Below are 25,586 nucleotides of genomic sequence, written 5' to 3' on the forward strand. Positions count from 1 at the left end.
GCCACGTAACCCGAGGTTTCACAGCAGCAGCAGTTCTCTGTCACGTTTTCACACTCCTAGGGTCGTGTTTATAGAGCCCCACCCTCCCCTGTTTAACCCTGGGGAGAGCTGAGAACTATATCACAGTTTTAGGATAGCCTGCTCATTGGAAATCTCTGTTTGGAACTGCGCCCACTGTTCGTCCCAGAGCCCGCATAAGTTAGCTAGACATGAATTTATTAAATGTGAGCACTTAGGTTCAAAGTACATTATGATTACATCTCTCACGCATAGATCCACTCAGGAGTTTGAGTTTTATAGATTATTTATTTTCCTATATATAAAGCTAAGTATCATCAAAATAGCGATGTTACAGAAATAAGCAAAATGGTTAATATTAGGACTATAGTTGCGTATAGAACCAGCATATCTCTTGATGCATTATTTCCTTTCTAAATGATATGCTAGCACATAATCCAACAAGCCTAGTTTGGTATTATCTCATTTCTTTTACATCAATCACAGTGCATAGCATCATTGCATAAGGTAAAATATCTCCAACATAACTACTCACATCTAAGCGCTATGCGCTATGCTTTGGCTTGAACTCTGTCCCGGTTCATTGCGCTGCGGGGAAGCACCTGCTCGCTGCCTGTCACCTCCAGCTCTGCGTCTCCTAATGTCTCCGCGCTTGCGGTTTATTTATAGTCTCCGAAGAGATCGCTAGATGAATCACTTGCTGGGGCGGCAGCCAATTTGTCCTGGCTAGGTTCAAGCCAACACTTCGTGTCCTGGCCGCTATCCAACCAGCTTCACTGAAATGGTCTCGAATAACCCCTTCTCATTCCTCGTGTTAAATCAAGGCGCACTAGAGTTACCTTTGTATGGCAGTGCCCGCCAGTAACCTTTGTACAGACAAGTATAGGAAATGTCGGTTGTCCATATATGGTTCTAACCATATATGGCTATCCGGATGCTTAAGACGCCATTTTAAGTAGCCAGTCTAAACGCCAGAACACCTGCCCATATTAGTTATCATGAGTCCGACATTTTGTGTCCGGAATCGGATTTCCATATTTAGAACTGCTTAATAGCAAAAAGCCAAGCTGTGCGAAGCTGAACATACATACGCTTTCTTGACAGCACTTTTCTCATATTACTGTCGCATACATGTTTCAAGGCATGATAAAGCATAACAAACTTAATACTGATAATATTGCTTCAGAACTGCCGTAATGCAATATTGATAACGCTGTTTTAAAAGTGCTGAATTGCTTCAGACTACTTGACACCCCCCCCCCAATGTTCAGTTGAGACACAAGGCGAGGCTAACACACAGTTATTTAAATCCATTCATGGATCTGAGTTAGCATTAGCCAAAGGCAGTAATTTGTAAAGCGCACGAAAATCGGGTGCATCGTTGATACCACTCTGACCAGACATAATTATATTCCAATACAAAGGGATTCTTGAGTCACCTTCCCATACAATCGGGCCTGATTCTATAATCAATCGTTTAGTACAGAAATACACCACCCAAAGATGAGATTTTGCAGAAGCAGATATATCATATGTCAATATACGAGTACCTAAATCACCTACAGTGACTTCAATATGCATGTGCTCTAAGTTCATCAAGAAACAGAAAAGATATGTCCAGAGCAAAATATGTTTAGAAAAAATGTATCCAAATTTATTAAAGGTGATACAAAAATTGAAAACTAGTGAATAAATCACACAAAATTATTATACACTGATCATTTTAACATAACAGAACAGCAGCAACAATATGCCGAAAATCGGCTAAAACTACATCACTCATACTCAACATACATAGTACATTCATACACACACAACTCATCATACCGTGGCATACATCCAAAGTACTAAAAACACAGAAAACATGCTAAGAACCAATGGGGAAGAGGAATTCATAACTAGTCCCCATAATAACACACATTATTGCGGTGTTTACAAACAATAGAAATAATTCACAAACAATCTATTGTCAGGGTGGATAGGAAGAACAGATTCAAAGATCACATCCCTGTAGAATTTTTCTCTCAACCGGTTTCGACGTGTAGTAGTGGTTAACTGAACGTCTTCCTCAGGAGGTGGGTGTTACCATTCTGATGGAAACCTAGCTGCTGCAAAAATCTATGCAGTGTAGTGTGGCCAGTCACGCGAGACAATTCAGGACTAAAACATGACCTGGAGGGCGCCCCATGCAGTTTAAGATGATCCAGCGCTGCATGTATTTGAAAAGTGAAGAGGCAGCGCAACTTAGCCTGAGCCTTCAGCGCCGTCTGCAGATGACTGCCAAACGGTTGCTGTATAATGAAATTGCTCTAAGTTCAGCCAGCTTCCATAATCATATGAAGTAAATGACGGTCCTGGGCGTGGCTGCAGAGTCGGAAAGCAATATTTTCTCTCGTTACCCACTGCAATCGGTTCTGGAGTGGCTTACGGAAAGTTCTTAAACAATCTGCAGTGTAGTATGATTACCAATGTTTGCGGATTTCTCACAATTGGTAGACTCCGTAGGCCTCTGTTGACTCCTGGAGCATAGTAGCCATTCCTGGCCCATGGACAGTTCTTAGGACGAAGAGGCAATCTCGAGAAGCCAAGTTGCGATCTCTTCTGATGTGATGTCATTCCATGGCGCACCATCAATGTTGAACATGGAGTCTGGCCCATGGGTCTCAATGGATGAAGCAGAGGCTGCATGGTTACATAGGTATCCTCCTGGCGCCGCTGGTTGAAGCTCGGTGAGCAACGCCTGTTGAGACTCGGCGAGCAGCGCTGGTTGAAACTCGGTGAGCACCGCCGGTTGGGTCTCGGTGAGCTCAGAGGACGCCTGCTCTGTTGATGCTTCTCCTGCTTGCTGCAACTCTGACCCATCTTGAGGTGCAGGCAATAGCGGGTTGCCTTCAGCAATTGAGGCTGAACAGAAGATTTCAGGATATAGAACTTGTGTGGCACACTGATCACGATGTTGAGAAAGCCAAGTTCTATGTCTGCGTCTAAGCTTGGAGTCAAATGTCAGTTGTCTGCGCTCTTCTGGTACTAGCAGAATTCTTTCGTAGCAGAAGCGACAGTCTGCCACCACCTTATGTCTCTCCTGGATGCGTTCTAGAGAGAACATGAAGGTGTCATTATACTCTCTGATAGTTTCATAGCCAAGTATTTCACAAGTTTTCTTGCGCATGCGCATTTGTTCACTTGTCAAAGCATTTCCAGGAAAAGCAGCCATCGCTTTTTGTCAGTGTTTTAGCAACAGAAAGAGTATTAAAAGCAACCCTCCTATCAGAGCTATGTAGAACAAAGGTGAAAGGCCGGAAGCCAGAGTCGAGATCAGACCGAGGACACCTTTTCCTGCTGTACTGATTGCACTTGATGCCCAGTCTGTGATGTTGCTTAAAATTGAAGTGAATCCTTGAAACAATGAGCTTTTAAGCAATGCATTCAGGGCCTGGCCCCAGGATGACGTAGCAGCCAAAAGGTTCTCTGTTAGATGTATGGCATTTGACGCTGCTTCTTCGAATGTCTGTGCAGTGCTTTTAATGATTATTTTCATTTTACTGAATTCAGCCAACCTGAGCGTCAGCACAGGAAAATCCATCTGTTGAAGTACGAGTTTCGGCCATTTAAGTTGGGTCGGCCTGACCTGTACTGGCGGCGTCAACATATATCCACAGCATTTCACTGTTGACGTGACGGTTATCAGCGTTGTTACTCCTTTTGGAATATTACAACATGACGTGTTGAACTGGACGACATAGGACCCATTTGGCAGTAGATGCGCTTTGCTCGAAAATGTTCCCATTTTATCTGCATGCAGCACGCATTCATCTTGGACTGTCTGACTACACAGATTTTTCCTTGTAACTTCCTGACATTGTAATCGCGCTGCCCCAACACAGTTCACTAAAGCATAAATTCTCACTGTCGGATCTTCATGTGTGACACAAGCGTGAGTGTAGGGCACCACGTAGCTGGAGCGTATCCATTGTCCTTCCACTCGATGCATAGTACCCCAGTTCATTAAGGCATGACAGTACATAGTGTAAACGCTTGCTACTGGAATGTCCAAAATGCCATGAATCGTCCATGATTGTACATCGTCTGACCATGCTGATGAAGAATAAAACTTTTTGCTGAGAGTGCTTAACAGCGTGTAGGAAGTCCTTTTCATAGCTTGCCGCTTTGCTCTCTTAGTTAAATTCAGCTCATTCATTTGGTTTGGCCATGTGATTAGAGTCCAGTCTGGCACACCTCTGGTCAGTGTATCCAGAAAGTTTGATACTAAAGTCCAGCTGGAAGCTGCCTGTTGATCATTTCTGATTGCAGATAGATCATGCTGCAGAGTTCCTATCACAGAAGTATCTACATCTCTCAGAATGTACAATCCCTGTTGTAGCTGGTAGAAGTTTTCATCCGCTGCTTTAAAGCCTTCCTTTACCGCTTCTTGCTCTGTTTTCTGGATAGCTAGGATGACTTCCTTCCAAGTGTATGTGTTACTATCTCTGCTACACGTCTCAGCATCACTTTTACAGCTGACTTCTCTTTTTGTTTGCTTAGAACTATTATCCTCCCATTGGGAAACTAGTTTCATGATTTCTGTCCAATTTTCTGATTTTCCCCAGGCTTCTATCTTTGATAATACCTCACTTAGATGTGTAGTGTGAGACATAGCCTGGCACAATTTTCCTATGGAAATTGCATATGTCTGTGAGTTATTGTGCGTTCCCCAAGCCCTATATGGACCTACGCTAGCACCAAACCGTCTCCTGTTACACTCATTAGCCTGTACTGCCCAGAGTACTGGGATCCCTGAAGCATATGTGATTGGTTTAGAACCATTCAGTTTCATTTTATCCCTATAGCTAGCATTCCAGAAATCCCCATCTACCATTTCCCAACCAGGGTAGAAAGAGGTATTATGCTTACTGCAGGTTGTTTGATAGTGAGTGTAATTTAAAAAGTACATGAGATGGGGAAACCTACATGCTAGGTCTAGAGATTCATCTCCACGAATCTGCCAGTGTTCACCCCCCCATGTGGAGTTTAACGGTACCGCTTCTTTCCAGGATTCTTCTGTCATGTTCCTATAGAACCCCCTGTGATACACTACTGACTGGGTTGACCAATAGAATGTTTTGCCCTTTGGCTCTGGAGGAAACTCATATTGATTCTCATATCTATAATCTCACAGTTTATAGACTCCTGGAGTTATATATGGGAACTGAGCTTTAAACTCATTACTTGACGTTACAAAGGGTACTGCACAATGTTCCCAGTGTGTGTGGTTTATCCATTTTATAGGTTCATGTTTATAAAATAGAAAGGTGTCATAGTACCTCACATAGCAAATGTGTTCTGCTAGGCTATGTAAATCCTCAATATCATCCTCGGGATCTAACAGTGCCCCTTGTGTGAATGTTACAAGCTTAGCCCTAAGCATATCCCTGTACATTTGAGAAACTGGAATGTTAGGTGTAAAGAGGCGTGACTCATCTATTACAGATAGAGTATGTACTTGTATTTGCAATGACGGCCCATCAAATGTTCTGTATTGGGGGATCCAGAACTGGCCTAAAGGGAGTGGATATATGCTTATTGTTACGGTCTTATCCTTATCCTTCATTCCCCTTTTATGCAATACATGTGAGGACGCTAATGGTGTTAAATTAACCAGGCTGCTTTCTGGGTGTGGATTGACATATGTTAAAAAGTGTCCAGTGGTAAGTGTGGCATAAAATACTATGAGACTTAGCCACAGCAAAAAGTAGAATGCTGCCAGTAGTATGTAGATTATCTTCCATCTTCTAGTCAAATACAGTCTCTGAATTTGCTGGACAAATTCACTGCTTTTTTCTTGAAAGAAGGTCACTAACCTTGGTCGAATATTTAGTCCTCGCGTGACACTTGGCACGTCACTAGTTTTTACTCAAGGTACCAATGCAAATTCCTCATGACCTTCATTCAGAGTCTGTAGTTCCCTTGGAAACATTGCAGTAACCATCAGGTGCTGGTTTAAGATGATCGATGGACACTTGGCGTGTACCTTTCTTCGGCGGAAGAGCTGGAATTACCACTGTTCTTGTTCCTTTGACACTGATCACTTGAACTGCCGGACGGTAGTATGGACCCAATGGCGTTCAGTCATTGATTTTCTCCAACACCCAGTCTCCTTTCTTCAGGGTCGGTTCTTCAGGTGGCTCTGAAGTCGTCTCCTGGAGAGAATCTCTCAACAGCGTTGTTAGCAGCAGCTGATCTGGCCTGGTTGAGGGACTGGAGGGATTATGTAAGTCAGGCATATACATTGGGACGCCCAACAAGAGTTCATGAGGAGATTTACCATTGCACTGTGATTGACGAGGCAAGTTGTTTATGCTTCTCATTACCAAGGGTACATGTTCTAGCCAGTTACCTCCTCCAGCCAAAATGCATTTAGTCAGGGCTTGTTTAATAATCCCGTTAGCCCTTTCTACAACTCCATTCCCTTCCGGGTGAAAAGGGGTTGAGAAAGACAGTTTTGCCCCCATACTTGTCACAGCCTCCTGAACGGCTTTGCCAGTAAAGGCTGGGCCATTGTCAGCATAGAGGGTTTGTACTGATGTCATAGCAAATAAGGATCGCAAGTCCTTTATGACTGTCCTGCAATCAGCATTACGTTGAGGGTATATCCTGGTGTACCTGGTACATGAATCAACTATGATGAGTAGATATTTGAATTTATTCACTGGTGGTAATGGACCAATGTGGTCCATAAACATGCACTCAAAAGGTACCTGTGCCCTTGGTAATGGAGTTTCTTTAGGCTTCTTAGTATGATCCACTGTTGTCTGTAGACAAGTGGTACAATTAGCAATGTAGTGTTTTACTTGCTTTCGCAATTCCAGCCACCAGTATCTAGCTTGTAGCAACTGAGTGGTTGCATTTATACCAAAATGCGTAGATGACAGCCCTGCATGTGCTGCTGTTATCATTTTCTCTCTTGTGTGTGGAAAAGGCGATCGGTTTGGTTCGATAGAACCCGGTAGAACCCTCTTGATGGGATCGCTTTGGTTCGGTAGAACCCTCTTGATGGGATCGCCTTTCTTCATCGGAATTGTTACTCGCACTACATTATCTTCTTTACTGTAAACATAAGTGTTTGGATAACCTTTAGGGTATGGACCACCCTTTAGGCATGCCTGTATATCCTCATCTATGCGTGTAGCTGAGCGGGTTAGTGCCGCTACCACTAATTTTGTTGACCTCTCCCTGGCGGATAAGTCAGCCAGCGCATTGCCGGTACTGTGCACATGGTCAGTTTTATGTGCTTTAGTATGTGTTACCCATAAAAGAGAGTTTCCCTCTTTTACTTTCCACACCTCACCTTTCTAATTTTTTACCCACCATTGTAGGTCATTATTGAATGCTCTGACCACATAGTCTGAATCAGATATTATTAATGTTGGTTGGTTCGGTACAACTTGTCGGAGTGCAAATAGTAAACCTTGCAATTCTGCTACTTGTGCTGAAGTGTCCCCTAGATATTTAGTTTGTGTGTCTAAGGGTTCAAATTCATTGTGATGATTGAATCTTCCTTTCACTACTGAACAAGCTGCTGAGTATTTTGACCTAGTTCCTATAGCCGGTATCGCCGATCCATCGGTGTATAAAACATGAGCAAACATCCATAATGGAATGTCTGGTTCTTTAACATCTTCTTCATTTTATAGTGTCCATTCAAGATTACACATTGGTAATAATTCATCCTTGCAATGGAACTGTACATCTGGTGCTGCCCTAGTGGACATCCATTGTACTCACCTGGTATGTTGTGCTTTTGAATTAGGTATACTAGCACGATTTGTAGCTTCTGGTTGTGCGATTGGTGTTATTATATGTATGGTCTTTACGGCTGCTATAGAACGTTCCTTCTGGAGTATTATCTGAACTGCTGCCAGAATCCGCTCCTCCAGTGCAAATTTCTGCTCTGGTATAGTGTATATGTGTGACCTGTAGGCTATTGGCCTATTATCCCCTCTGTTACACATAGTGTATGCAAAAGCATTTTTACCTGGCATTAGCGAAACCTCCAAATCCTTTTCTGGGTTTCTGTCCTGCAATGGACCTGTCTGAGTCATTAATGTATATACATGATTCAAAATATTTGCATGTTCTGATTTCCAGTCTGATGGATGGAAATTGGGTTTCAATAGTGCATATACCGGTTTGATTAATTCTGCATAGTTTGGTACATATGTTCTCCCATAATTTAATAATCCTAGCATAGCCTGTAGTTGCTTCAAACTACGAGGACTCTGCAGATTTGCACATTTCTCTAAGAAATTGGGTGAAAGCTCTCTTCCTTGATCAGTAAGTGTAAACCCTAAAAATGTAACTTCTCTATGTGCTATTAAAGATTTCTTGAAATTAAATATGCATCCCTTGGAAGCTGGAGTACGCACTATCTGGTCTACTTTCTCAAGGTGCTCTTCTAGATCATCATCTGTACAGTATATGTCATCAACATATTGCCAGCAGTTTCCTATATCTGCTAAAAGAGTTTGTATTCTACTGGAAAATATTCCCGGACTATTTTTGTATCCTTGCATTAACCGTGTCATCTGAAAGTGCTTTCCACGGTGCGTGAACGCCGTATACTTGTAGCTCTCAGGTGCCAATGGTTGTGCAAAGAACCCATTTCCTAAATCAAGCACAGTTTTATACTTGTTTCTCAGAATATTGTTCAAGAGTGCAGAACTGTGAAGGTTCTGTACTGCATCAGTGCGTGCATGTGCATTCAATTCTCTATAGTCTAACACCAGACGGTATGTGTGATCTGGTTTAATCACTGGAAGCACCGGAGTGTTATAAGGACTTGTCTGTTCAATTATAACTCCCTGGTCCACAAGCTGAGTTATAGTTTTCTGAATATGTGGTACAGCAGGCAGTGGAGTTGGGTATTGTCTCTGAGGCTTGGGCTCTGAATGTATGGGAATTGTATGTGGTGGACACTCAATGTCATACCCTACATGGTTGTTATACAGTTGTACTGCCCCCAACACTGCCCAGGCGGCTGCATATTGTTTTGCTACATCCCTATCTACTTCTTCTGAGAAGGCTGGTTCCACGACTTCTTCACCTCTAGGAGCCTCCCTAACATAGGGTGGTGGCCAATCCTTTGGTGCCAAAAGACCCCCTTGTCTTATATGTAGATGGTCCCAAAACAATGTTTCAATTTCTTTAGGTTGTTCACCTTCCAATTGGATTGTCACTAAATAGACATCATTGTCCTCTAGTACTTGTCCTGTTGGTGTAGTTATTTCAATTCGCTTATTTATTTCAATGTAAGTCAATACATCTCTATGGATAGTCTTTATGATGGAAATCTCTGAGCCGGAGTCCAATAGGACTTCAATCCAGTCAGTTACCCTCTTTGTTTCTGGTATTATCCTGTGTGTCTGTGGTTTTTCCATCACTGTCTTTTAGTGCTGCAACCTGCTTCTTTTCTTTCTTGTCAGCTCTCTGGTCTTTCTTGGGTTGCAGGGCTTGCGATTTCTCTGTCTGTGGATGAGATGAACTAGCTTCACTAACCCCATTTGAGGTGGCTTTAGCTTTGTCCTATCTCTAAAGTCATAGCTATCCTGGCGATTATTGTAATACTTATTTTTTCCCCAAGGTGCTTGATTCCTGGGTGTCTCCTGATGGGATCGATTAACATCACCATCCGAAGATCTTCTCCTATTATCTCCCCTTTCCTCTTCTACTGGGCTTAGGTCAGACCTATATTTCCCTTTCTTTTGAGGAAGTGAAAGGAAGCGCCCCCAATTCAGCACGATCCTCCCCGCAATGAGAGACAATAAGGGACTCTCCCGTAGTGGGAATAAGGCCAAGACAGAGTGCGGGTGAGCGTAAGTGGGAGTTTATCCAAAAATAAGGCATGCAAAGAACTCTGCAACCTACGAGAGCGCTCTGTCTGACAATAGCAAAGACAGGCGTATTTCTAATACAAAAAACGTCATCAACACCTAAACACTATAGGGGGCACAAGTTAATTGGGATTGGGTGGCGTCGACTAACTATAGGTGTTGCTGCAGCGGGGTTGGTCTTGGCGTGACGACGTCACTGGTCAGCCTCGTGGGTTGGGTTGGGCCTGGCAGGCCGGCTTGAGGTCATCCGCGCGGTGTTGATGTGCTGGGGCAGCCTGTGACAATGACGAATACCTTTCCTGTCTCATTTGCCCTAGGCCATGCACACTGTAGTTATTCAGAAAACGACATTTAAGTTCATTAATAAATCGCTTCAGCAGCTTATCTTATAAAATAAACGCAACACATGAGGAATGCACCTCGTGAGAGGTCTGGTGGTTGTCGGTTGGGGTGAGATTTACCTGTGTCCTATTGACCGGTATTTTAGGTCGCGGGACGGGGCTCTGGGGCCTGGGCCGAATGATACATGTCTGTCTGCTGAGTTAGAAGTTATTATATAGATGGGTATCTGTGTCTTGTCCCAATGATGGGGATCGTCCTTGCGCGGGGTCAGGATTCTTGGGGGGTTCGTGGGATTTATGAGAGGGTGCTGGTAGATCAGTGGGTTCAACCGTGGGTTTATTACCGTGCTGTAAATAACACAGGTGGCGGGCTGTGGCCTTGGTTGCGGCGCCGGGGCCTCTGACTCTCTGAAGTAACGCCAGCTTGGTTGGGGGAGGTGAGGGAGCGCGGCACAAGTCTTAGCTTTTTTTATCTGGCAGGCTTGGTGGGGTGGGAGAGGGAATGGCCTTGCATATATCCACAAAGGTATTTTCCTCGTGCGTTGCTGATCAGTGAATGCAGAAGTTTTATACTGTTCTGCCTTATTTTGACGTTATTTAGACACACATATATATTTCAATTTCGTTACACATTTCTTTAATACAGTCGGTTCCGGTACCTTTTCATTACCTAACATTATATTCACTACATTGTGTGCGTATTGTATGTACATTAGACGTTATACGAGGGATATCTAGGTTATGGCCTACAGAGATTGATGCTCGCCGCTTTGGGTGATTCAGAAAACATATATGAGTTCAAGTTTCTACATACTATTGAAAAACACTTTTACAGATAGAGGTTACACGTTTGGTCAACATCTTTCTCCGTGGTTATAGCAGCATTAGTCCAGACCTGGAGGGATATCATATAACGTTACATTTTTATAGTTTATTCACATTTTAAACAGAGGTAGTTCATTAATACCAATACTTGAATTGTTTTCTACCTTCTTCAGATAGTGATGCTTCAGCTTTTTCCCCGTTACCCCGGCCTTGCGGTCTGGGTCATACGGGGTGCAATATTACATTGTGACTGATAGAATGTTGCCGTGTTGGCATCTCGGGTTTAGCTCATCTCCGACTTTCTCATGGGAACGCGCTCGCAGCGGATCTGCCAGGGCTGCTGAGGCGGCAGAGATGCATGAAAGGCCCTCCAAAGGTGGGGGCCTCGTTACAGTGTGCTGAACTCACACCATGTTTGCTAGGCAAGATGGCGTCTAGGCCTAACTAATTTTTGGTAAATGCAAGGAAAGGATACGTGTGGGCAATGTCGTCGGCGGGTGAATCCTCCTCCACCTGGGCCCGGGTGGCATGAGGGGGCGCCCACCGAGTCATGGTCCTCACCTGGGGAGGAAGCTGTAGGTGAGGAGGGCCTCGCGGCCATTCCTCCCCTACATTTCCCCCCTTTCGTTACTAAAGTAACGAATTCTTTAGCTCTTCCAATCTTCTACATTCTTGTTCCTCTATCACTGCGTCATCCCATGCAGGGGTTCCTTTTATAGGCATCCATGCTCTGCACACCCCCCTTAAACTCTCACCTCTCCTAGCATACTCGTCTGGTGTACATGTTAAATATATACAGTCGCCAGTTTCTTCCAGATCTACCCAGACCTCCTCATACCATTCCAGTTCTACGTCTCGCGGTTCTTTGATAGTGGTGTGCCATAGTTTATCTACTATGAACTTATCACGGCACATAGGCACTAACTGGTACCTGGGGGTGTTATCTGCTCCTGTCTGCACATGTACTTCTTGTGTTGCCTTAATTGTACCACCAGAGTTGCCCATTGTCACCATCATCATTGCACCGTTAGGAACTGCGTTAGCACAACATCGGAGGCCCACCTGGCACAGGCAGAACATCACAAGGACGATCACCACTATTGGTATCAGGAACTTCATTGTCACTCCAAGCCATGAGGGAACCCAAGAGAAGATATTGTCGAACCACGAGCTATCCTCAGCTCCACCTTCCATTTTCATCTTCTCGCCCAGGTTATGTACTGCTTCAATAACGTGGGACAGGGACCCATTTTCTGCGTCTTCGGAAGGTACGAACGTGCAGCACGCACTTCCTATTTTTTGGCAAACACCTCCATCGATCGCTGTTAACAGGTCTAGAACATACCTGTTCTGCATGGTCATTAGTCGCAGAGCTCGTAGTTCCACCTTTATTATGTTGAACCCTTCTTCAGTGTCATTGGCCAACTGGATCAGTTCCCACCGTGTGATCTGGAGCCATTTTGCATTTGCTCTTGCTTGGACACTTGATACTAGCGAGGCAAAGAATGTTTCCACGGAGCTGAACAGGCGATACCTGTCTGGGATCTGTGCCAATAAATCAGATGATGCTTGCGATATGTAGTTCGAGGCTCGCTTGTTCCTTGAGAGCTCTTCTCCTTTCCCTCCGGAGGACAGGACATAAAGGTGCGCTTGTGTAGTTGGAGAAGCTACATCCTGGTTCAAGCCTCCTTTCATCATGTTACTTCTGTCAATGTGGCTTTCTGGAATCACCATTAGTGTTGAATGCAAAGTGGCCATTGAGCAGCTACCACTCCATGATTGGGGAAGGTGCAAGTACGCCTTGTTTCCGCATACCCAGTATGTGTCCATTAGTGCTGCTGTTCCTTTTTTCATATCTGGGATGGTGAGAGTTTTGTTACAGTTCTTGTTCGTTCCCATTGCCATTTTTCCTTCTCCCTTGAAACATAGTTCGTTTTGTATTTCACTTTGTAGCTTGAAGGGTTTCTCCATCGCTGTTACCCATGTTAGTTTAGGGATGTGTTCTTTCCATATTGGCAAGCACGTTCTTTCCATCCACCGCAACTTGTCCGGTTGGACACCTTTCAGTGCTTCTGCCTTACACAGTACTTCTTCGTCTTTCCATTTGTTTTCGGAAAACAGTGTCCCTTGTATTGCAAAGAAAGGTTCTTTAAGACAGATCACTCCAGACGCTTGTGAATAGCACGTTTTGTTGTTCTGTAGCATTCTGAAAGAGACATCGTGTGCTTGAAAAGTGTTCTTTATTCTACACAGCGTGAGATGAAGGAGACATTGGGCATCCACAATGGGCAATTCTCGTGGCAACAACACTTTAGGTGTGCCTGATGCATGGGGGATAAGCGAGCAGACATAGCAGCTCTCATTGGTTGTCTGTTTGGCTGTTGTGCTCATATCTGCATACCATTTATTTGCTTGGTGAGGGTGTCGTGGGTCTTCCATTTTGTCTAACCCTAGCCCATAATACTCATCATACCCCTGTCCACCAGTCTCTCTTCTCCGCCTACTTTTCTCCCTTCTTCTGTACTTTTTCGTTATAGTAGGTGAAGAACCAGGCCCCCCTTCCTCCTTCCCACCCCCCTTTTCTAATTCTTCATATAGGGACTTGTGTTCTGTCATCATAATCACTTTTCCATCCTCCTTAATAAACAAGAGATCGTTGTTTGAAATTGGGGCGGGAGGGATCGTGCGGTTGTTGTATGTTCCAGGTTGGGACATTGTGTCATTATTTACATTTTTGGTTCTCGATTGTGACAGGACAGCAGTGGGTGGTGTAGTATAGTATCCCCACACAAAGTGTGATCCATCCCAGATCAAGAAATCACCTTCTTTGATACCTACAGTCGGAATTGTTTTCGTTCCAGGGGCAAGGGTGGTGTTGTTCCCCCCTCCCCCCTCGTTCATCTCGGTAGAGATGAACGCTATAACCCAGTGTAATACTAGACAAAACATTGAGATGAAGAACACAATAGCACACATTGATAAACCACATTCAAATGAATATGTCAATCTAGCCACTAACATTTCTCTAAATCTAACATATCTATTAGTTGCAGGCTGCCCATTCGATGCCATGATAAATCCTGTTTGAGACACAAGAGTTCATTAAGTACAAACATGTAAACATTTCCACGTTGTAACGTTTCGGTGATAAAATATAGGATTGGGTGAGGGAGGGGGTGTGTTGACAGACAAGGTAGCCTTTCAATCATCATTATTCGTACCTTACTTAATATATATATATATAAATAATAAAAAACATGACAGTTTAAAAACAACAACAACAAAAAAAAACATCTTAAAGAGCACAGGAGAGAAAAAAAAGAACCCCACGCAAAACTTTCAAAAATTGTAATAAAAAAAGAAAATTTGCATATACATATGTACATGTTTTAGTCCAGGACATTTGTTGCGCGCTAATTGTGTTCACTGTTCATCTCATAATGCACACAAAATTCCAATCATTCATTCCGCACAACTTCATCGTCCGCTGTTGCCTGTGCCTCGTCCTGCACCTCACTCTCCGCAGCGCTGTAAGCTTTACGTACGTCTGTCAAATGCACCCAATATCGCAGGCCCTTCACCTTTACTGCTGTGGGCGTGCAAAACACTACTTCATAGGGGCCATGGAAACGTGGTGCATTCCACCTCCGCACAAAACTTCTGACATATATAAGGTCACCAGGCATTAGCTGTAGTGGTTTTTCAGGCAACCTGTTTGGTTCAGTCGCGTTCCCCTCCTCTCTTGTTGAGGGGGGGGCTAGTTGCTTTGCAATTACGCGCGCTGCCCGTGTCAGTTTTCGCAGGTATTCTGTGAACTCCTCCCCCAATATAGCTGCGCTTCTGTGTGCATCAGAACGCTCACGGAGAGGCGAATGCGCTGTGTGCATTCTTCTTCCCGTGACGATCTCGTGCGGGGACAAATGGTGGTCCTTACTTGGCTGGTTTCGTAGTTCAAACAAGGCCAAAGGCAGGCAGTACATCCAAGTCTTTTTAAGGGAAAAACAAAGTTTTGATAATCTGCTTTTTAACAGCCCATTTATCTTTTCCACGACGCCATTACTTTGAGGATGATAAATCGAACATAATTTGTGCTTTATTCCCAATAATGTAGTCACTTCTTTAAATAGTTCATTAACAAAATGCGTCCCGTTATCTGAGCGAATAACGTCGCAAATTCCCCAGCGCGGAAACACTTCCCGCACTAGGAACTTCGCGGCGCCCTTCGCGTCAGGGCGGGCACATGGGCCTGCCTCCACCCACCTCGAAAATGGACATACAACCACAATCATGTATCGAGCCCCGTTACACCTTTCTCCCATGTCTACATAATCAATGTGGAGCTCTCTGAATGGGCCACTTGGTTTTGGTATCGTACCCCTTAGTGTGCGCAATGTCATACCTGAGTTGTAAATTTGACATGTCGTGCATTCTAGAGCTAACCTTGTGACGTGTTCCTGGAGGCAAGGTGCAAACCAATCTTCTTGTATCTCTGCCATTATGTGTTTCTTTGTGTTGTGTGCGGGAAAGTGTAGTTGTTGAAATGCTATTTCTAACAGCGTAATTGGCATTACCACTTTTCCTGAACTCTCTTGTCGCCACAATAAATCAGTCGGTGATTTGCTGCATCCTCTCTTAGTCCACAGCAATTTTTCCTCTGCACTAGCTCCCTCTTGCAGCTCTATTATCTCCTGTGTGGACATCATGTTGTATCCTGTGGGGACCTCTTGGCTTGCTGTGTGGTGCAACATGTACTCTCCTATTTCACCTTTTTGTAAATATGAAGCTGCTTTGGCAGCGGCGTCTGCTGCCGCGTTCCCCAAAGATATAAAATCTGTATTTGTGGTATGAGCTTGACATTTTACGATGGCCACTGCCGTGGGGTCTTGCAGGGCCTCAATCAGTTCTTTCAAGAATTCTGCATGCTGGACTGGCGTTCCGTCTGCTCGCCGAAACCCTCTCCGCCCCCACCGGGCCAACCCACCGTGAACTGTTGTTGTCATGTATGCTGAGTCTGTATATATGGTCACTGCGCACCCCTTGGCGGCATGCAATGCTTCTATTAGCGCTATTAGTTCTGCTGCTTGGGCTGAATAGTGTGATGGGAGGCGGTGTTGTACTAGTATCTCATATTCATCTTCCTCTAATCGTACCACTGCCATACCCACATGCTTTTCTCCTGTCTCCATGTCTATTGATGCTGACCCGTCCACAAAATACACCTCACCCTCGGTCAGGGCATTTTCAAAAATCACTTGATCCTTACTTTCGTCACCTGTGTACGTGGCGCAGTTGTGGTTTTGCATGTCCTCTACGGTGCATGCCTCTGTGATGAATGTGGCTGGGTTCACTGTTTTACATCTTACTATATGGATGTTAGCGCTGGACAATATTATCTCATATGCTGTGGCGCGTTGTGTTGTCAATGTGCTCTTTGTTCGCTCTAATATTGCAAAAAGTGAGTGTTCCACAAACAGTGTCACCGGGCAGCCCATCACTATCGTGGCACTTTTTTCAATTGCGAACGCGGCAGCAGCTAGGGATTGCTCGCACGCGAAATGACCTTGCATTACTGCGTCTAGGGTGCCGCTATAGTAAGCAAGTGGTTTGTGCCCTAAAGATGTTTTCTGTGTCAGTACTGCGGTCATCAGTGTTCCTTTGCAGTGTGAAAATAAGAAGAATTCGCGCCCATAATCTGGATTTGCTAGTACTGGAGCGCTTGATATCAGCTCTTTTAGTGAGTTAAATGCTGTGTTCATCTCCTCTGTCCATTCTATGTGTTTGTGTTCTTGTTGTGCTTCTTTCAGTGCCTGTAACAAGGGCCTTGTGTACGCCGCATAGTCCAATATCCATGCTCGGCAATAGTTACACATACCCAGAAATTTCTGCATCTCTTTTACTGTTTTGGGCTCCCCAATTGCTCTAATCGCCTGTGCCCTGTCTGGTATAATTCGCTTGCCATCCTTTGATATCAGCTGACCCAAGTATAGGACCTCTGTCAGACAGTATTGTAACTTCCCCTTGTCCACCTTGTACCCTTTATTGGCCAATAATGTCAAGAGTGTTATCGAGTCCTTTCTGCACTCTTCCTCAGCCTGTGCACAAACCAATAAATCATCAACGTACTGAATCACTGTGCTTTCTACAGACAAATTCCCCAGATCTTCATGTAGTACCCTGTTAAATATGCTTGGGCTCTCGCAATATCCTTGTGGTAGTCTGCAGTGTTCGAACCTCCTTCCTTCCAATGTAAATGCTGTCAAGTACCTGCTCTCTTCTGCTAAGGGAATCGAGAAAAATGCATTTTTTAAGTCAATTACTGTGAAGTGTGATGCTACTTTTGGAATGTTGCACAGTATTGTCGCCGGGTTCGGGACTAAAGGGAACTCCTTCATTACCACATCGTTCAGTGGGCGTAAATCTTGTATCATCCTCCATGAACCCCCCTTCGCCTTTTTGATTGGGTAAATGCATGTGTTGCATGGGGAGTTTGAGGGCACTATTATACCCTGTGCTAGCAGTGCATCTATTGTCTCTCTGATCCCTTCTTCTGCTTCTCGCGACAGTGGATATTGTTTCACCCGGGGTAGTATTGCTCCCTGTTTTAATTTTATCACCACAGGCTGAACTTCATGCAGCAACCCTACATCGTGGGGGCCATTAGTCCATAAGTTAGTGGGTACTGAACTCATGTCCTCATCAAAAAATGTGTGCGGTGCTCCTACTACCGCCATTAATTCAACCTTAGTTTTTCTGGCTGTAACTACAATGTCGCAGGGCATTGCTAGTTCCATCACTATTTCACCATCTCCCTCAGTGTCAGAAAATAGCTCCTCGTCCGAGAGCTCTCTCAGCGGGATATTTGCATTTGTACACAATACTGTCCGCCACTCGCATCCTTCCATGTCAATACCAATCACACATATTCTGTTTGTTGATACATGTACTGCATGCAAATCCAACGATAGTACTGCCCCAAGAGCAGTGTCAGGGCTTGCTATGGGACGAAAAAGGAATTCTGCTGGGATCCTCCACTCCACCCTTTTTAGTTCTGGTACTATGAGAGCCAATGTTCTCATACCTTCAACAAACATCTCCTCATTTCTTGGTACCCCTCTGATCTCTTTCATGATTGTGTGGCCGTGTATTACTGCTAATATACGGAGGGGGCATATGCCTGGCGTTGAACATACGATGCCGCTCCCTGTGAACGATATTGTCATATTTAGTTTGCTTAAGAGATCTCTCCCCAGTAAGTTGATGGGAGAGTTTTCATAGTACAGTAAGGGTGCTTTCACTGTTTTACCCCCTACTGTCACATCCAATACCTCTGTGTAAGGAACTTCAATTACAGCCCCAGAGAACCCCTGCGTCTCTAACGTTCTATTAGATAACGGGAACCGGCCCTCTCTAATGCATGATTTCTCCGCTCCCGAATCCACCATGAATATGAATTGCTTGTCTCCTATCTGCGCTCCTATCAATGGTTCCTCTGATGCATTGTGGGTCGTAGACAGTACTGGACACGCAAGTGCTCTCTGTGGGCTGTCCTATGCGGGGTGTCTCATTGCCCCCCCCTGATCGAAAATGTTCCCCGAAACTACTGACACTCCACTGTAAGGTGCGGGGGCGGGTGCCCCATTAGCTACTGTGGCGAAAGTGTTACCAGGCGTGTAGTGCACATTGTCATTATTCTGTGGGCTGGTTTGTGTTCGGTACTGATGTCCGTGTAGTTGTGCGTTACTCCTTTGTACTACATTGTCTGGTTGCTGGTATTGTCCCATGGGGAGGCCGTAGGGGCTTCCTGGATGGGGGTGTCCGTACTGTTCTATCTCTTGGAAACCGTTGTTTTGTCTGCTCCTGCATTCTCTTGAGTAATGCCCCCATCTCCCACAATTCCAACAGCTCCCCTGTGGACCTCTGGGACCCTGCCACCCATTTCCTCCCATTCCTCCATACCCTTGTCCTCCTCTTCGACCCCTGTACCCACCTCTTCCCCCTCTTGGGGCCCACTCTTGCCACGTTGGACCTCCGTTCTGCTCCTGCTCTGTCCACTGTCGTTGCCCTTGTCCTGCCCAATTCGCTGCTATTCTTCCTTGTATTGCTATTTGCCCCTCCTCTCCTTCCCCTCCCTCCCGTATGAGTGGGAGTCCCGCTACCGCTGCTGCGACCTTCACCAATTTTGATTGCACCAACTTCGCCTCGTCCGCCAACCTTTTCTGTGCTACTTCCCTCTCTCTTTCTTTGATCCGTTTACAATGGTGTACTATTATGCTTTGGATCTCCGGCCAGCCTTTTGCCTCAACGCCTGCTATTTTATCTAGTGCCTTTTGCACTTCCTTTGGGAGCCCTCTCTTAATGATGAAATAAAATAGAGATGTGGATTGGTGCCAGGGCGTACCCGTTTCCGCTCTCCACATCTCCTGCACCCGGAGAATGTAATCCATAGCGTCCTCCCCGTCATTCATGGTACATTGCATTACTGACTGCAAATCAGGGGTATCTGGGAAGGTTTCCCGCAGTGCGTCCCACACCCTTGCTCGCACGGTGTTAAAAGAAGCCCCATCATGGCGATCACACTCTAAAGTTACAGCTGGAAAACCCGCTTTAGCCCATACTCTGTCTGCCTGATCCCCTACTGCGGACACTAGTAGGCTCTTCACATCGCCTACTGCCAGCGGTATACCAGCGGTATGTTTCTCAAATGCATATATCCACTTGCTTGCCCCTCCTGACAGCTGAGGTAGTAATTTCATTAAATTAGCCTTATCCATCTGAGCCCACGGTATATAGTTTGGCCTCCCGCCCCCCCTGTGGAGTAATGGGAGTTGTAATTTCCCTTTTGCCGTTGCAGCTTCCTTTTCCTTAGTCACTGCTGACTCCAATGACGCCATCTTCCCCACCCTATTTCTTAGTCGTCCCATCCATTCATCTTCTATAGTCCCCAGTGAACATGCACCATCTAGCTCCTCGCCTTCTCCTCCTACTGCCATGCTCAATCTATCACTCTCATCCACCCCTCCTCTGACATCACATAACAAATCCTCTCTGATCCCTCTCTCTCGTGAGACATCACCAATGCTTCCTTCTGCTGTCCCCACTTCTATTATTCTTGTCGGTTCTTCCTCAATTCTGAACAGTATTTCCCCCTTTTTCCATCCCTCCTCAATTTGTCTATTTTCGCTCGACGCTCTAGACGTGCGTCCAGATTGTGTGGGGGCGCATGCTGTGCGTTCACATATGTCTTTTATTCTTGAGAGTTCATCTCTTGCCACTGTAAGCCTCGACTCTAAGTCACTCGTTAACTTCTCTATATCCACCCTCTGTGTGCCTCCCTGGGCGCGCTCTCTGGTGTTTTCGTATGGTGGGGGTGCAGTTGGTCTTTGTGGTGTGCTGGTCGAAGGGGGAGGCACATAAATCGGGTCGCTATATCCTGCTGCAGGGGCTGGTTTAGGTAATATTGGGTACAACATAATCACCTCCGCAGGTTGTTCTGTACTTAGCTGTTCCTTTTCCTCTCGCGGGATCATTAGTGGATTATCTGTGGTGGAAGGTAAATCAATATTTGGTGCTGGAGCTTTGGGTGGGGGTACTTCCTCAAACAATCTCCAGAGATCTAATATCTCCTTCCTATTCTGCCATTGTTTCCCCTTATACTTGAGGCGAATACATGTACATACCATATCAAGAACGCTTTTGTCAAAAGACCCTCCTTCTGGCCAAATCTGGGGCAACCCCTCCCCTTTCAATTCTGTTAACCATTGATCATGATATTTATTTATGCGTTCAGCATATCCCGGCAAGCTCTTACAAATGTGTGACAAGGGAGTTTCAGCCCCCATCCTCTAAATCGCTAGCGCTACCGCGTTCGCCTTCGTTACTTTTGATTAGGTGTAGATATGCGTATGTATACCTTTATGGCACAGACAAGAGCGGACCTCTCAAAATTATCACCCACTGTTATTCACTGTGCAAATCTCTTCTCACTCACCATATCTCATCTCCTTCCCATTCCCAGGCACTCTTATGTGATCTCACTTGCAATTGATCAAGTACTGGTTATGGCCACACTCTCTGGCACCACCTCGCGGCCACCCGTTCGTCTCCAACACTCGTACGGTGCGCGCACCCTTCACAATGCTTTCCACTCACACTTTTGTCTTTTTCCTCCCTTTCCTCCCTAGCCAGCTGTCCCTGTTTTCCTGCTAAGGTTACTGTGTTCACGTCTGTACGTGCCACTACTGAGTCCCCACTTTTTAAGATGTTCTACTTTTTTTTTTTTTTTTTTTTTCTTTCCCCTACAAGTCTAACTACTTTATACCCTTCTCATTTTCACCCCCTACCCCGTGGAAATGGAAAAAAAGAAATAGAGAGAGAGCACAATCACTAAAAAATATTCCCGGTGTCTCCTTTTGCTAGACACCAATAACTTATTTCTCACTTCTTCATATATTCCCAGTACTAGTCTAGATAGTACTATGCGGCGCCGCCTTCCACCCCCTTTCGGAGCTAGGTTTCCGTCACTTCTACCACGTCACTTATTTCTTACTCCTAATGGCCATATGCAAAGAAAGAATAAAGAAAGTTTCAAGACCCGTCTTTAGTAGACCTCCGCAATTCTCCTCCTCTACCTTTCCCCGTTCTTTTATTCCCAATTCCCCTTCTTTTCCCCTTGACGATCACTCGCACTCGGTACTCACGTGCCCGTCTTGAACCGATACTCTCCGAAACTGGGTCCGTCCAGGCGGCGTCACCGGTAACTCAACGGTCAGCCCCTGGCTCCGGCGAGCGGCACTCAAAGGGGATTTTTTTCCAATCGGGATCCCGTACCCTTTCTCATTGAGTGCGCACTTCTTATTGTGCCGGTCGCCGTTGGCGGGCGGCCTCCCGGAGACGGCTCACCGTGCGTATCCCTTCTCGACCGGAGATTCTCGTGCCACAAGGGGGTCGTTAAGAAGGAGTTAGGAAAAATAGTTTGGAGATATCACGCTATCGGGGTCACCACTGAAAGGAAGCGCCCCCAATTCAGCACGATCCTCCCCGCAATGAGAGACAATAAGGGACTCTCCCGTAGTGGGAATAAGGCCAAGACAGAGTGCGGGTGAGCGTAAGTGGGAGTTTATCCAAAAATAAGGCATGCAAAGAACTCTGCAACCTACGAGAGCGCTCTGTCTGACAATAGCAAAGACAGGCGTATTTCTAATACAAAAAACGTCATCAACACCTAAACACTATAGGGGGCACAAGTTAATTGGGATTGGGTGGCGTCGACTAACTATAGGTGTTGCTGCAGCGGGGTTGGTCTTGGCGTGACGACGTCACTGGTCAGCCTTGTGGGTTGGGTTGGGCCTGGCAGGCCGGCTTGAGGTCATCCGCGCGGTGTTGATGTGCTGGGGCAGCCTGTGACAATGACGAATACCTTTCCTGTCTCATTTGCCCTAGGCCATGCACACTGTAGTTATTCAGAAAACGACATTTAAGTTCATTAATAAATCGCTTCAGCAGCTTATCTTATAAAATAAACGCAACACATGAGGAATGCACCTCGTGAGAGGTCTGGTGGTTGTCGGTTGGGGTGAGATTTACCTGTGTCCTATTGACCGGTATTTTAGGTCGCGGGACGGGGCTCTGGGGCCTGGGCCGAATGATACATGTCTGTCTGCTGAGTTAGAAGTTATTATATAGATGGGTATCTGTGTCTTGTCCCAATGATGGGGATCGTCCTTGCGCGGGGTCAGGATTCTTGGGGGGTTCGTGGGATTTATGAGAGGGTGCTGGTAGATCAGTGGGTTCAACCGTGGGTTTATTACCGTGCTGTAAATAACACAGGTGGCGGGCTGTGGCCTTGGTTGCGGCGCCGGGGCCTCTGACTCTCTGAAGTAACGCCAGCTTGGTTGGGGGAGGTGAGGGAGCGCGGCACAAGTCTTAGCTTTTTTTATCTGGCAGGCTTGGTGGGGTGGGAGAGGGAATGGCCTTGCATATATCCACAAAGGTATTTTCCTCGTGCGTTGCTGATCAGTGAATGCAGAAGTTTTATACTGTTCTGCCTTATTTTGACGTTATTTAGACACACATATATATTTCAATTTCGTTACACATTTCTTTAATACAGTCGGTTCCGGTACCTTTTCATTACCTAACATTATATTCACTACATTGTGTGCGTATTGTATGTACATTAGACGTTATACGAGGGATATCTAGGTTATGGCCTACAGAGATTGATGCTCGCCGCTTTGGGTGATTCAGAAAACATATATGAGTTCAAGTTTCTACATACTATTGAAAAACACTTTTACAGATAGAGGTTACACGTTTGGTCAACATCTTTCTCCGTGGTTATAGCAGCATTAGTCCAGACCTGGAGGGATATCATATAACGTTACATTTTTATAGTTTATTCACATTTTAAACAGAGGTAGTTCATTAATACCAATACTTGAATTGTTTTCTACCTTCTTCAGATAGTGATGCTTCAGCTTTTTCCCCGTTACCCCGGCCTTGCGGTCTGGGTCATACGGGGTGCAATATTACATTGTGACTGATAGAATGTTGCCGTGTTGGCATCTCGGGTTTAGCTCATCTCCGACTTTCTCATGGGAACGCGCTCGCAGCGGATCTGCCAGGGCTGCTGAGGCGGCAGAGATGCATGAAAGGCCCTCCAAAGGTGGGGGCCTCGTTACAGTGTGCTGAACTCACACCATGTTTGCTAGGCAAGATGGCGTCTAGGCCTAACTAATTTTTGGTAAATGCAAGGAAAGGATACGTGTGGGCAATGTCGTCGGCGGGTGAATCCTCCTCCACCTGGGCCCGGGTGGCATGAGGGGGCGCCCACCGAGTCATGGTCCTCACCTGGGGAGGAAGCTGTAGGTGAGGAGGGCCTCGCGGCCATTCCTCCCCTACAGAAGTGAGTTCCTTCTGCGCCCCCCATCAGATCTACCTCTGGGAGCATTCCCTTTTTCAGGCTGCGCATCTTTGGATTCCTTTCTTACATTTTCCCCTGGTTTCCTTCCCAGGTGGTCTCTGCCTATTGATCTGTATACAGCAGTTACTATGTCCCCAAATTGTTCCTGTTTCTGCTGAAGGGTGAGCGGGTTGAGCCTATTGTTAATCTCTAACCTGGCAGACTCTCACTCTCCTCTAAGTAAAGGCATTATTATTCCCTCTACCATTGGGTAATTTCCTCCTGATATTGCCAGTCCTAGGTTCATGGCTGCTGCCGCTCCTTGTGAGTTTATTATATCCTTCAGTATAGTATTAAGGGCTGTTATGGACGGAGTGCCTATCAGTTGTATGTAGAGCCAGCTGTATACTGACATCCAGCTTTCACAACTTTCTAACGGCGGAGTACATCCTGCTGGGAGTACCATCGCTAGAGCTCTCTGCTTCTGCAGAGCTGTGACTTGTGGAAATGCAGCTTCTAGTTGCCCTATTTTTTCTGAATACCATTTGGGTAAATCCCCCACTTCCCTAGGCATCTGTCCTAGCAAGGGTTTCAGTGTCTGAAATTGTATTCCTCCCCCATCTGGTGGCGGAACCCCTGGTGGTTGTGCACCCATTGGTATTTGCATGGCATACTCTAAAGCACGATTTCTTGAATTTTCAAAATGTGTAGCCAACAGTCTGTACTGCTCCCTGTCATATGGTCCCTCTCTGTTTGGGTGAAACTTAGCCAGTTGTTGGATTGACAATCCTGCATGTAGGTACGGACCATGTCTGGCTAAGCTGTCAAGATACTGCAATCTGCCTCCAAACCAATTCAGATGGTCTGTGTATTGCAGAGCTAACTCTGAAAATACATAAGGTCTATACTCTATTGTGTTCAAGTTTTTGTGTATTCTTAATTTATCAAACACTCCTGCTGCTCTAGCACCGGGTGTTTTCATGTAAGTAAAAAGGGTTTCCCCTGGCAATCCTCCTGGTTGTCCTACTACTACCGTAAAAGTTTGATTAATTGCCCTTACTCCTCCATCATCAAGCCAGTGATTCACAGCTGCTCGGCAAACAGCAGGTATGTCCACATCTACATAGGCAGCCATAGCTGCAGCAGTTAAACCCTTCTAATGGTTCGTAGAAGGTTTCCTTTTACTGTTAAGCTTAACAACCCTTTTGTAGCCTCTTCAATCTCCAAAAGGGAGGTATGTTATTCATGAATTATCCCTTGAGCTCTAAGGGTTAACTTGACCTTTAACCTTTGACCCAAGGCCCCACGTTGGGCGCCACTTGTCACGTTTTCACACTCCTAGGGTCGTGTTTATAGAGCCCCACCCTCCCCTGGTTACCCCTGGGGAGAGCTGAGAACTATACCAGTTTTAGGATAGCCTGCTCATTGGAAATCTCTGTTTGGAACTGCGCCCACTGTTCGTCCCAGAGCCCGCATAAGTTAGCTAGACATACATTTATTAAATGTGAGCACTTAGGTTCAAAGTACATTATGATTAAATCTCTCGCGCATAGATCCACTCAGGAGTTTGAGTTTTACAGATTATTTATTTTCCTATATATAAAGCTAAGTATC

At 45.4% G+C, this 25,586-nt stretch overlaps 1 protein-coding gene and 1 long non-coding RNA gene across 2 annotated transcripts in view; both read right to left on the reverse strand.

Annotated features, from left to right (window-relative positions):
• LOC138580071 (zinc finger protein 501-like) overlaps nucleotides 1-25,586 on the reverse strand; it is a 119,893-nt gene that overhangs the window by 33,647 nt on the left and 60,660 nt on the right. The gene's annotated exons all lie outside the window — the stretch shown is intronic.
• LOC138579454 (uncharacterized) lies at nucleotides 1,647-2,319 on the reverse strand. Its single transcript, XR_011304010.1, has 2 exons — nucleotides 2,191-2,319; nucleotides 1,647-2,108 (listed from the first exon to the last, which is right to left on the reverse strand). It is a non-coding gene; the product is annotated as an uncharacterized lncRNA (long non-coding RNA).

Source organism: Ambystoma mexicanum, chromosome 3p (genome assembly GCF_040938575.1).
Source record: "Ambystoma mexicanum isolate Mex_15411 chromosome 3p, UKY_AmexF1_1, whole genome shotgun sequence".
In the NCBI taxonomy this organism is placed as follows: Eukaryota; Metazoa; Chordata; class Amphibia; order Caudata; family Ambystomatidae; genus Ambystoma; species Ambystoma mexicanum.